We start from the raw sequence: 13189 nt of genomic DNA on the forward strand, positions 1-13189 counted from the left end.
GTCGGCCGATTGTATGAGCCTTGATTGTGGATCGAAAAAAAAATCAAATCCTGGACAATTCCATTTTTTTCCCTGTTTATCATGACGTACCTAATTTGTCAAAGTATGAGGAGTTTTGTTTTGCTTTTACATAGTGTGGAAAGCCACACCAAAGGTTGCAGCTGTCTTTGATTTCCATCAGCAAGTGTTTCAGCAAGCAAGTTTGTGTCATCTGAATATTGTAGATTGTTAATAAGCCACCTTCCTCCCACTCCTAATGCAGCATTCTTCTTTCAAATCATCCTAAGTTTCCTAGGTCATTTGCTCAGCATACAGTTTAAATAAGTAAAGTGAAAGAATACAATGCTGTCTCACACCCTGTGTGACTTTAAGCCCTGTAGCAATCCCTTGTTCTGTATGTCCAACTGCCTTTTGGTCCTTGTACAGGCATTGCAAGAGCACAGGTTAATGTTCTTAACATTCCCGTTGTTCTCCATGTTATCTGTAGTTCATTATGATCTACACAGTGCGACGCCTTTGCACCAGCAGAATACGAACATTTTTCTGGCAGTCTCTGCTTTTAGCCAAGGTCTGTCTGATGTCAGCCGTGATTTCTCTTATTCCACACCTTCGAAAATCCAGCTTGGATTTCTAGCAGCAGCCCTTTTGATGTACATTTGGAACTGTCTGGGAATTACCTGCAGCAAATATTTACTTGCATGTGATGTTAGTGATACTGTTCAATGATTTCCGCCTTCTGTTGGATCACCTTTCTTTGGAATGGGCACACATAAGGATCTCTTCTTCAGTTGGCCAGATACCGTCTTTCAAAGTTCTTGACATAGTCTAGTGAGCACTTCCAGAGCTTCATCAGCTTGTTGAAATGTCTCAATTGCTAATCCATTAATTCTGGGAACTTTTGTTTTTCACTGATGCCTTCAGTGCAGTTTGGACTTTTTCCTCCATTACCATAAGTTCTTGATCCTCTGCTACCTCTTGAAATGAATGAATGCCAACCAATTCATTTTGGTGCAGAGACTGTATTTCTTCCATCTTCGGATGCTTCCTGCATAATTTAATATTGTGCCCGTAGAATTCTTCACTTGAGACTTTCCATTTTTTCCAGTTTCTTAAACCTGAGGTACGCTGAGTGTGTCCTTCTTTTACTTTCTAAATACAGATCTTTGCACCTCTCAATATGTTTTACTGTTATTTGAAAAAATTTATTTACTTCTTTATTTCTTCCAGTTAGCTCCACATGTTTAAAAGCATGTGGCAAAGTCTCTTCTGATAGCCATTTTGATCTTCTTTTTTCTCTCTTAAATAACCTTTCACTTTTCCCTATACGATCTGATGTCATCCCACAATTGGTCAGGTCTTCTGATTCTTGGTAGTCAGTCTGTCAAATCTGTTCTTGAGATGTTCTCTAAACTCTGTTGGGACATAGCCACGGTTATTGTGGTGTTTGTGGACTGACTGACTTTAATTGGCTTCAACTTCAGCTTGAACTTCCATATGACCAATTGATCGTCGATTCCACCATTGCTCCTCCCTTTGTTTTGCCTGATGATCGTGAGCTTCTCACAGATCAAGTCAGTTTGCTTCACCTGGCAAGGTTAAGGTGTATAGTCTTCATTTATGTTGTTGGGAAGTGATTTTCCTAATGAAGTTATCCGTCTTTTAAAATTCTAACATGGTACCTCCAACTTCATTTCTCTCACCAAGACTATACTTTCCAACTTCTGTTCTTTCCTCTGTGTGTCCAGCTTTTGGATTCTAGTCATAATTATCAGTGCATCTTGATTGCGTTTGTGATCATTGTCAGGTTGAATAAGTTAGTAGAAGTGTTCGATTTCTTCACCACTAGCTTTAGTGACTGGTGTGTAAATTGGAAGAATAGTTTTATTAAGTGGATGTCCTTGTGGACCTCTAGATCACATTAAGCAGTTTCTTTACAGTGTATGTGATGTCATTCCTTCTGAATTTGTCATTCCTGGTATAGTAAGCCATTTGATTGTATAACTTAAGCATGGCACTACCTGCCCAATCAGCACACTAATGCTTGGAATATTGATCTTTTGCATTCTATTTTATTTTTGAAATTTTCTGATTTTGCTAGATTCATACTTTGTTGATCCCACATTCTGATTATTAATGGATGCTTGCAGCCCTTCTAGTTTTGAGTCATGTCCCTCATCAAATGAAAGCCCCTCACATTTTGCTCCATCCTTGGCATTAAGATTGTCTAGACTTTGAGGAGGCAGCTCTTCCCCTTTCATATTCTGAGTTCCTTACAACTGTAGGGACTCATCTTTTGGCACTATATTGGCCAGTGTTACACTGCTCCTCATCAGGGTTGTGGTGGCTATTTGTTTCAGAAGTGGACAGCCTATGCCTTCTTCGTAGTATGTCCGTCTGGAAGTTCCATGGAATCTGTTCACCACAGAGAACCATGCTGCTATTTGAAACACCAGTGGCTTAGCTTCCATCATCACAGCAACGTGCAGACCAAGACAGTAGGACAAACTGACAGACTAGGTGCATTTTAGGAACAGTCATTAAAGTATCTCCCCCAAATTACCGAGCTTGGGGCCTTTCGAGACCCCGTTAAGCTCCTGGAGAGGATAGCGCTGGATCCAGTATGTGCTTTCCCCATCTGATTTGAAGGGTGTTGGGGAATGGGACCAAGAGGACAAAACCGAGCTTTGGGAGATCAGGTTTGCCAAGAAAATAGCTGGCTAATATTGAACGTATTAATCTCTTTAATTGAATAGTCTGAGAAAGAAGACAGCAGGTTGCCAGATAACTGTATGTTCTGGTTAAGAACCAACCAAGAAGGATACTCATGAAACCCGATGGCTGATTTAAGGGTTTTTGTTGTTAGGTGTCATTGAGTATTTTGACCCTGTGTACAACAGAACTAAACACTGCCCTCACAATTGTCCTTCAGTTCGAGCCCATTGCTGCAGCCGCTGTTTCAATCCATCCTGTTGAGGGTCTTCCTCTTTTTCACTGTCCCTCTGTTTTACTAAGCGTGACATCCTTCTTCCGGGACTTGTCTCTCCTGATAACATTCAAAATGCATGACAGGAAGTCTCACCATCCTTGCCTCGAAGGAGGCTGTACTTCCAGGACAGATTTTGTGGTTTTGGCAGTCCGTGGTACCTTCAGTCTTCTTCGCCAGCACCACGATGCAAATGCATCGTTTCTTCTTCCGTCTCCCGTATTCAGTGTCCAACTTTCACATGCATGTGAGGCAACTGAAAAGACCATGGCACATTTTGGTTCTCAAAATAATATCCTTGCTTTTCAATACTTTAGAGAGGGTGGCACAATGCAATGTGTCATTTCATCTCTTGTCTGCTGCTTCCATGAGCATCAATTATGTATCCAAACAAGATGAGATCCTTGACTATTTCAGTCTTTTCTCTGTTTACCATTTTGTTACCTATTAGTCCAGTTGAGAAATTTCATTTTTGAATTATAGTCCACAGTGAAGCCAAAATTCCTGATCTTCATCAGCAAGTATTTTGAGTCCTCCTCACTTTCAGCAAGCGAAGTTGTAGCATCTGCATCTCGCAGGGTATCACTAAGCCTTCCTCCAATCCTGATCCCATATTTTTCTTCACGTATGCTAGCTTGCCTGATTATCTGTTCTGCATGCGGATTGAAAAAATATGGCGAGAATTCGTAACACTGACTTACATCTCTCCTGACTTTAAACCATGTAGTATTACTTTACTGTGTTCACACAACTGCTTTTTGATCTATATTCAGCGTGAACACAATGGAGTGTTCTGGAAATGCCAATCTTTTCAAAGCTATCCATTGTTTTATTAGATCCACACAGTCAAATGCCTTAGCCTACTCAATTAAAAAAACCTCTGCTTTTTATCCAAGGTCCATCTGACATCAGCAATGATAGCCCTTCCACATCTTCCACTAAATACATGAATATTGAAGTATGAGAAAGTATTAGAAAGACATTCAGAAATACAATATAAGTAATTTAGAGAGAAAGCAAAACATTCTAATGCCCCTTAAGTGTCTTACATTAAATTACCAATTTAGCTCCTGAACAGAGCACATTTATGTAAGTAGTGCCCTGACCACTCCAACTTTCTAATTTCACCAAAGGGTAGACAGCAGTGCCTATCCCAAAATGCATTGGCAAAAATGTTCAATAAAATTTTAAAATATTTTTGGGAGCTCTTACATATATCATAACATTCCATCAACCACATAAAACAGTATTGTACCATTGCTACCACAGTCGGTTTCAAACATTTTCTATTTTTTACATATCTGGCATATAATATTTTAAAAATACCATTAAACATTGTATCATTTAAGGTGTAGAAAAATGAATTAAAATATAATGGCATTATCCCCTTTCCTCCACTTCTTTTTTTTTTAAGTCATTTTATTAGGGACTCATACACCACCTATCTCGATCCATACATATATCAATTGTGTAGAGAACATTTGTACATTCGTTGCCCTCATTCTCAAAAGTTTTGCTCTCCACCCAAGCCCCTGGAATCAGGTCCTCATTTTTTCCCCTCCCTCCCCACTCCGCCCTTCACTTATGAACCCCTCATAATTTATAAATTGTTATTTTGTCATATCTAGCTCTGTCTCACGTATCCCTTCCCCCACTTTTCTGTTGTATGTCCCCCAGGGAGGAGGTCAAAAGCAGGTCCTTGAAGTAGGTTCCCCCTTTGCAACCTACCCTCCCTATGCCCTCCCAGTATGGCCACTCACTCCACTGGTCCTGAGGGAATCATCCGCCCTGGCTTCCCTGTGTTTCCAGTTCTCATCTGTACCAGAGTACCTCCTCTGGTCTAGTCATGCTTGCAAGATAGGATTCAGATCATGACAGTGGGCGGGGGATCATTTAGGAACTAGAGGAAAGTTGTATTTTTGGTCGTTGCTATGTTGCACCCTGTCTTTTCTCCTCCCCAAGACCCTTCTGTAAGGGGATGTCCAGTGGTCTCCAAATGGGTTTTGGGTCTCCACTCCGCACTCCCCCGCTCATTCACTATGGTAAGATTTTTGTTCTGATGATACCTGATCCCTTGACACCTTGTGATCGCACAGGCTGGTGTGCTTCTTCCATGTGGGCTTTGTTGCTTCTGAGCTAGATGTCCGCTTGTTTACTTTCAAGCTTTTAAGACCCTAGACTCTATCTTTTGATATCCGGGCACCATCAGCTTTCTTCACCACGTTTGCTTGTGCACCCATTTGTCTTCAGCGATCATATCAGGGAGGTGAGCACAAATGATACAATTTTTTTGTTCTTTGATGCCTGATAACTGATCCCTACAGCACCTCTTTGCCACACAGGGTGGTGTGTTTCTTCCATGTGGGCTTTATTGCTTCTGTGCCAGATAGCCGCTTGTTTACCTTTAAGCCTTTAAGATCCCAGACGCTATCTCTTTTGATAGCCGGGCACCATCAGCTTTCTTCAACATATTTAGTTGTTCACCCACTTTGTCTTCAGCGGTTGTGTTGGGAAGGTGAGCATCCTAGAATACCAATTTGATAGAAGAAACTATTCTTGCATTGAGGGAGTACTTGAGTGGAGTTCCAATGTCCCTCTGCTGCCTAAATACTAACCTTTTAAATATATGCACATAGATCTGTTTCCCCATCCTCATGTATAAATATATTTGCATATGTATATGTCTTTATCTAGACCCCTATAAATGCACTCTGCCTCCCCTCTCTGTCCTCTGTTTCATTTTACTTCCCTCCTGTCCCACTATAATGCTCAGTCCCCACCAGGGTTTATGCAATTCCTCTTAGTTATGTTGCCCTTGATCATTCCCAACCAGGCCTCCCTTCTCATCCCCAATTTGGATCGCTTTTTGTTCCCTTCTCCCTAGGTTTATTAACACCACTACCTTTCCCCCCACCTCCCCGTCTCCCATGTCCCCACGGAACTATCGGTCCTGTTGCTTTCTCCTCCAATTATTCATCCAGCCTATCTTATTCAGACAGACCCCTGGAAATAGTAACTTGCACAAAAACAAGACAGAGCACAACGAAGCAACAACATACAACAAAATAACAAACCAAAACACAAGAAAGAAAAGCTTGTCGTTAATTCAAGGATTGTTTGTTGGCATTTAGGACTGTTTTCTAGTCCAGTCTGTTGGGGGACCATGCCCTGGCCCCAAAGTCCACCTTCAGCTTTCCCTGGTGACCTCGCTACTCCATGCCCTTGCTGTTCTGTTTTACCTCCTTAATGTTTTGCCTCGGTGTGGCAGATCCGTTCAGGTGCAATTCTCTCACTGTCTCCGGTGTCACCTGTAGGGCTATGGGTCGGTCTGTGAGGGACGTCATGCCTTATAGTGGGGCCAGCCATGTTGTCTTCTCTGTCCACTGGCTGTTCTAATTGGGAACATCAATCTGGCCTGGTGGGCTAGGATGTGCTCCACTCTCTCCTCCCCCTTCCTCTGCACCCCTGTGCTCCGATCAGATATGTCCCTCTTCCAGAGCTGTAGATTCAGTGCCATCCTTTGATATAAATTCTTCTGAAGGGAGGGACAGATGTCCCCTTAGTAGTTGGGGTTGGGGCCGGCCCCCCAGACCTCTCCACTGGTTCCCTACTTCTCGCCAGCATGTTGCATTCACATCTTGGAGCATCGGGATGAAATCTTTTCCCTCTTTCCCTGTGGAGACACAAACCCTCCCCTTGGGTGGTTTAATACCCTGTGCCCCTCTACCCTTTCCTTTTTTTTTATTTTTTCCTTTCCCCACCTCCTCTTTTAGTTGTCTACCATGTGTATCCCTGTATTTGGTCTGTTCCCTGCCATATTACCTGGTCCTCACCCCAGGGATATTTGTATACCGTAGCTTTTTCCCTATGCCCCATTTGCCTTTTTTTTTTTTTAAAGCTTACTCTATATTTAAGTCAATGCTATCTTGAAGGTTGTTTTCTCTTTTTTGCCCTCTGGGTGAGGTTGTTCTTTGTGGTGGTCTCTTATTTATGCTTGGTCAGTGTTGTTCTTCTGCCCATACTGGATTGGGAAGGATCTTTTGTAGGGCTGGGTTTCTTCTAACGTATTCTTTGAGTTTTTCCTTGACTGGGAAGACTCTTACTTCTCCGTCTATCTTGATCGATAGTTTGGCTGGGTAGAGTATTCTTGGGTTTGCATGGTTTTCCTTCAATTTTTTGATAGGTCTGAGCATATTCTTATTTGGGAACCTTTATATGTGATTGCTTGTTTTTCCCTAGCTGCTCTCATGATTTTCTCCTTTTCCTCAAAGTTGGATAATTTAACTATTATGTGCCTTGCTGACTTCTTCTTGGGGTCCTGTCTTTCTTTGGTTATCTCACCCTCCTGAATGGTTGCCTGGTTTTCATTCACTAAGCTGGGGAAGCTTTCCTCCAAGAATTCTCTTACTATTGTTGCAGTTGACTTCTTTGTTGTGTCTTCCTCCGGTAAGCCTATAATTCTAATGTTCCACTTCATAGCATCAGGTATAGCTCTTAAGTTTACTTCAGCTTCTCTGATGATCTTAGATTTTGTTTGCGTTTGTTAAAGTCTGCTTGACTGCCCTCCAAGTCACTGATGTGGTTCTCTGATTCCTCCAGTCACTTCTCAATGCCCATGAGTGTACTACTGGTTTTTGTTATCTCCTCCCTAAGTTCCTGTATTTCTCTTTGATTTATGGCTTTTACCTCTTCTATCATTTCATCCTTTTTCTGTAGTTTCCCTCATATCCTCTATGACTCCAAGTAGCATTCTGAAAATTTCTTTCTGTGGCAGCTCAATGTCTGCTTCCTCTGTAAATGTCATTATGTTCAGGACATCTTCTGGCATTGTGGGGTCCTGGTTTACAACTGCCGGCACCAGCACCATGACAGGCTGTATAAAACCAAAGTCTGGGGCAGGCTTAAGCTCTAATTTCAGATTCCTGGACACTGAGGTAATTTCTGTCAGAGAAGGCATCACCTGTCCCAGATTGACCAGTAGGGAGCAGTGACCACCATCCCCAATTGACCAGTCAAGAGAATACGTGCGGAATTGCTCACCAACCACCACTGGACAACGCTGATGCCAGAAGTTTTCTCCAATAAGTTTAAAGAACAGCAACACTGGACTGCCCCCTGGTCCCTAGCCGCATAGAAGCCCAGGGAACAAAGAACTCTGGGATGATTCCCTTTTGGGTTCCTGCTGTGCTGAGCAGTGGAGGGAGGAAGCCCTAGCTTGAGCTAGCAAATAAACTCCTTTTGCCACGTTTGCATCTCAACTGTTTGCATCTTAACTGGTCATTTCCCCAATCTAACACCGTTTTTTCCCTGAGGGCGTTGGGGCTGATGGCTGTTTGCATTGCGTTGATTTAGAGGAGCCAGGTGCCATTTTCCTGGGAGTCGAAGAGCACTGGCTCTCTTTGGGAGACTTGTAGGAGTGCTTCTTCGAACTGCCTATAGCTTATTTCACTATGGAATTAACCTACCACTTTATCCTCCTGTGGCTTCCGTCTCGGGAGTGACCCAGAAAGGTTGCCTGCTTTGGTGTTGTGGAGGTTGGGCAGAGGTTCCTGCTGCAGCTTGGAGTGTGGTGGAGCTCACCTAGCTGTGAGTGGTACAGGTTTAAATGCCCTAGGCTAAGGGGAGTGGTCTGGAGGTTAGCAGTAGAATGTGAGAGACCAAGCAAGAGGCAGAGGAGACAAAAAAGTTAAAAAGCAAGCCCGATGAGCCTGAGGATTTTATCTATCTATCTATCTATCTATCTATCTATCTATCTATCTATCTATCTATCTATCTATCTATCATCTATCTTTCTATTTAATCTCTTTGGCCAGCTAGAGTATACTCAAATGTAATTGTCTCTCACAGTCACTGGGCTGTAGCTCCTTGCTGTTTAAAGGGGGTCTTTGTTATGCTAAAAGATGCCTGGCCCTGTAGCTGAGTTCTGACATTCCTTAGCTAGGTTACTTCTTATGCAGATTTATGTTAACGGATTCCCTTGGAATTGAGCAACCAGACTTGGATTTGAGTTTTAAACCAATAATATACATTTCACCCCTTTTTTATTTTTGCTTGTGATGTGCTTGGATTTGGGGACTGTCAGGCTGGCCCCCAGATGGGGAGATCCAGCTTATTAGGGGGGTTGCTTCCTTCTCGGCCAATTGGAACTAAATTTGCTCCCTGGACTCCCAACGTTCCGCTTATATTCTCCCACACCGCGATCTTCCTAAAGTAATACTATATTTTTTCTTTTACTCTAAATTATGGCTACCCGCCACCACTCCCCTGGCCATGGGCTCAAGGCAGCAGAGAGCTCCGGAGAGAGGTTCCCCTCGAGTCTGGGATTCTGTCCTCTCTCGGTCATCTGTCTGCAGAGATCGCTGCTCCTGGCAAGGGCACAGCTGGCGCCTGCAGCCTCCGCCAAAGCTAGAGCACTTTAAAGCGTTCTTGGTTTGCTTTGTGAGTGGAAATCCCACGGAAAAAGAGATTCAGGAGAGACCCTGGTACCCTAGTTCTAATTTCAGGACGTCACCTCCCTGTTTCCTTCACCTCCCAGTTTTCTGGTCTGGCAGCAGGAGCTCCGGAGGGATGAGTCCTATCTGGTCGCCATTTTCTCTCGCCCCTTCCTCAAATTTTTTTCACAGATCATTTTATTGGGTACTTAAAAAAATTATTTTATTTGGGGCTCTTACAATTTTTATCACAATCCATACATACATCCACTGGGTCAAACACATTTGTACATTTGTTGCCATCATCATTCTCAAAACATTTGCATTCTACTTGAGCCCTTAATATCAGCTCCTTATTTTCCCCCTCCAACATGGACCCTTCATAATTCATAAATTATTTTCTCATATTTTACACTGTCCCACATCTCATCTCGCCCCCTTCTCTGTTGTCCATCCCAAAGTGAGGTTATACATAGATTCTTGTAATAGGTTCCCCCTTTCCACCCGCCCCACATTCCCTCCACCCGCCAGACATCACTACTCTCACCATTGGTCCTGAAAGATTCATTTGTCCTGGATTTCCTGTGTTTCTAGTTGCTATCTGTACCAATGTACATCCTCTGGTCTAGCCAGATTTGTATGGTAGAATTGGGATCATGATAGCTTGGGGGAAGAAGCATTTAAGAACTAGAGGAATGTTATGTGTTTCATCATTGCTACCCTGCACACCCTGGCTGGCTCATCTCCCCACAACCCTTCAGTAAAGGGGTGTCCAGTTGCCTACCAATGGGCTTTGAATCTCCACTCTGCACTCACCCTCATTTACAATGATGTGATTTTTTGTTCTTTGAAGCCTGATACCTGATCCCTTTGACACTCTGAGGTCACACCAGCTGGTGTTCTTCCATATGGGCGTTATTGCTTCTGAGCTGGATGGCCGCTTGTTTGTCTTCAAGCCTTTAAGACCCAAGACGCTATATCTTTTGATAGCCGGTTACCATCAGCTTTCTTCACCACCTTTTTTTATGCCCCATTTTCCTTCTGTGATCATATTGGGAAAGTGGGCACCCATAGAACTTTTTGTTCTTTGATGTCTGATACCTGGTCCCTTCTACACCTCGTGGTCACACAGGCTTGTGTGCTTCTTCCATGTGGGCTTTGATACTTCTGAGCTGGATGGCCGCTTGTTTATCTGCAAGCCTTTAGGACCCCACACGCTATATCTTTTGATATCTGGGCACCATCAGCTTCCTTCACCACATTTGTCTTCAGCGATCGTGTAGGGAAGGCATGCATCATGGTTATTGGGGGCTCTTACACCTCTCCTAACAATCCATGTATCAGTTGTATCAAGGAAATTTGTATATATGTGGCTATCATTATGTTCAAAACAGTATCTTTTTTAGTTGTGCCCTTTGTATCAGCTCCTCTTTTTTTCTTCCATCCACCTTCCTCGTGACTCCTTGATAATTTATAAATTATTATTATATCTTACACCATATGCTGTCTCCTTTTGCCCATGTTATCCGTCGATCATTTAGAGCACTCGCCCTTTCTCATGCTTCTCCCCGTACCTTCCCCCTACCCTTGATGGTATGGTCACTCCCATTGTTGTACCTGGGGGGTTTATCTGTCCTGAATTCCGTGTGTCAAGAGCTCTTATCAGTATAAGCATACATGCTCCGGTCTGGGCAGATTTGTAAGGTAGAAGTGGGGGTCATGATAGTTGGGGGAGGAAGCAGTAAAGTTCTAGAGGAATATTGTATGTTTTTACTCACTGCTATACTGTATATTGACTGACTCGTCCCTTCCTTGTGGCCTTTCTGTGAGGGCATATCCAGTTGTCTACAGATGGGCTTTGGGTCTCCACTCTCGTTTGCATCTATATGATTGATTTGGGTCTTCTGATACCTGATTCCATCAACACCTGATTTCATGGGCTGGTGTGCTTCTTCCATGTGGGCTTTGTAGATTCCTTGTTAGATGCCCACTTGTTTAACTTTAAACCTGTAAGTCTCCACATGCTATATCTTGTAACAGCCGTACACCATTAGCTTTCCTCACCACATTTGCCTAGGCATCCATTTTGTCTTCAGTGATCGTGTTGGGAAGGGGAGCATCACAGAATTTGTCAAAAACTTTCAGAGGGTAATGATCCACTTAGCTAACTTACCACTTGTCAGTTCAGAAGAATGAGATGGTTACATACTGAGGGAAATTATTTTGAGGCTAGGACAAAGAAAGAAATGGGCAGAATGTCACATAAAGACATTGGCTGGATACAATCCTTTAGTTACAGCTCTATTGTTCATGCTACCAATTATTTGAATTCTAAAGGAAAAGTTAGATACAAACTCATTTCAGAGGGATGAACACAGTATAATTAGACACCTTGGCACCCCTTGGTCACACACAAGAGTATGCTGCCTTTCTTGGAAACAATTACTTATTTGGAATGGCTTAAGGAGCCTACAGAGTACCCCTGGTAGTATAGTGAGTATGTGTTACTCTGCTAACCTCAAGCTCAACAGTGTGCAACTACCAGCTGCCCCACAGGAGGAAAATGAGGCTTTTCCAGTCCTGTAAAGAATTACAGTCTCTGACACCCACAGGAGCAGTTCTAGTCTGCCTTTCGGGTCACTGTGGGTCAGAATCTATTCGATGGAAGTGAGTTTGGTTTTCAGAACTACCGGTAGTCTAGGTGCAAAAGGCTGTTTACAAGTGGAGGTTTACATTATAACCAAAGCTAAGAAAAATCAGAATGTGATAGAGCAGTTAAAGTAAAACAACTGCCATCCTCCCATATCGCCAGTCTACTTGGGAATTCCAGACTGGTAGGGTCTGGCTATTGTTTCCGCTTGTTGCCTTTGCTGGTGCTGAGCTGTCAAGGCATAGGTTCCAGGAGTTATTTGAGGGGTCTAGTACTGGCATAGGCGTTGCTCAGAACCACTGCATGACGGGTATTTGAAGAGTATCCTGGCAAGTCACCAGTCACACAAAAGACCCTCGACTGAGAGGGTCTATGGGACTCTGTGGCAAAAGACCATAGTGAGGAGAGCAGAGCCATGGGGATGAAGTGGAACCCAGGAGGCCCGGCTTCCTTTCCTGGGCTAAGCTGCAAGCCATGGCGGGGAGCGGCACGAATTTGTTGTTCTTTGTCCTTTGCTCGGATCTTAATCTATGCCAGGATCTCTAGTACATTGTGGGTGTTGGGTTTTTTTTTTGTTGTTGTTGTTGTTTGTTTGTTTTATCTATGTGCAGAGTGGTGTGGTGGAAGGGAGTGGAGGACACAAAGGAGCAAGAACAGGGGGCGTGAAGTTTTTTAAGGGACAGTGGCCACCAGAGGGCACAGATGTGCCTTTTAACAGAGTGGCCTGGCTGGGCAGGTCGTGGTTAAATTAAATTCGAGGCAAACAGGGTCTACTTCCGGACTTAATGGATAAGAGCAGGTTTGAGGTTCATTGCTGGGATGACAGGCAGCGAAGATTCTGCGGATAAAGAAGAAATTGAGAAACTGACCAGTCCGGCGCAACACCCCCCCCCCCAGCCCCCCCCCCCCCCAATCCCTCTCCAGCAAAGGGCAGAGCCTGGAATATTAGTATCCTGCTGTAGTCCTTGGCCATTCTTGTTTCCTGCTTGTGGAAACAGGCACCAAGGCCAGGGAAATCCTTGGTTTGTGCTTTAGGAGAACCGCAGAGAGAGAGCCCTGAGAAGCCATGGCTGCTTTGGTGAAGCAACCCACCAGTTGCTAGGCAGGGGTGTGGAGGAGGCCGCC

The sequence above is a fragment of the Tenrec ecaudatus genome, chromosome 12 (assembly GCF_050624435.1).
Source record: "Tenrec ecaudatus isolate mTenEca1 chromosome 12, mTenEca1.hap1, whole genome shotgun sequence".
Lineage (NCBI taxonomy): Eukaryota > Metazoa > Chordata > Mammalia > Afrosoricida > Tenrecidae > Tenrec > Tenrec ecaudatus.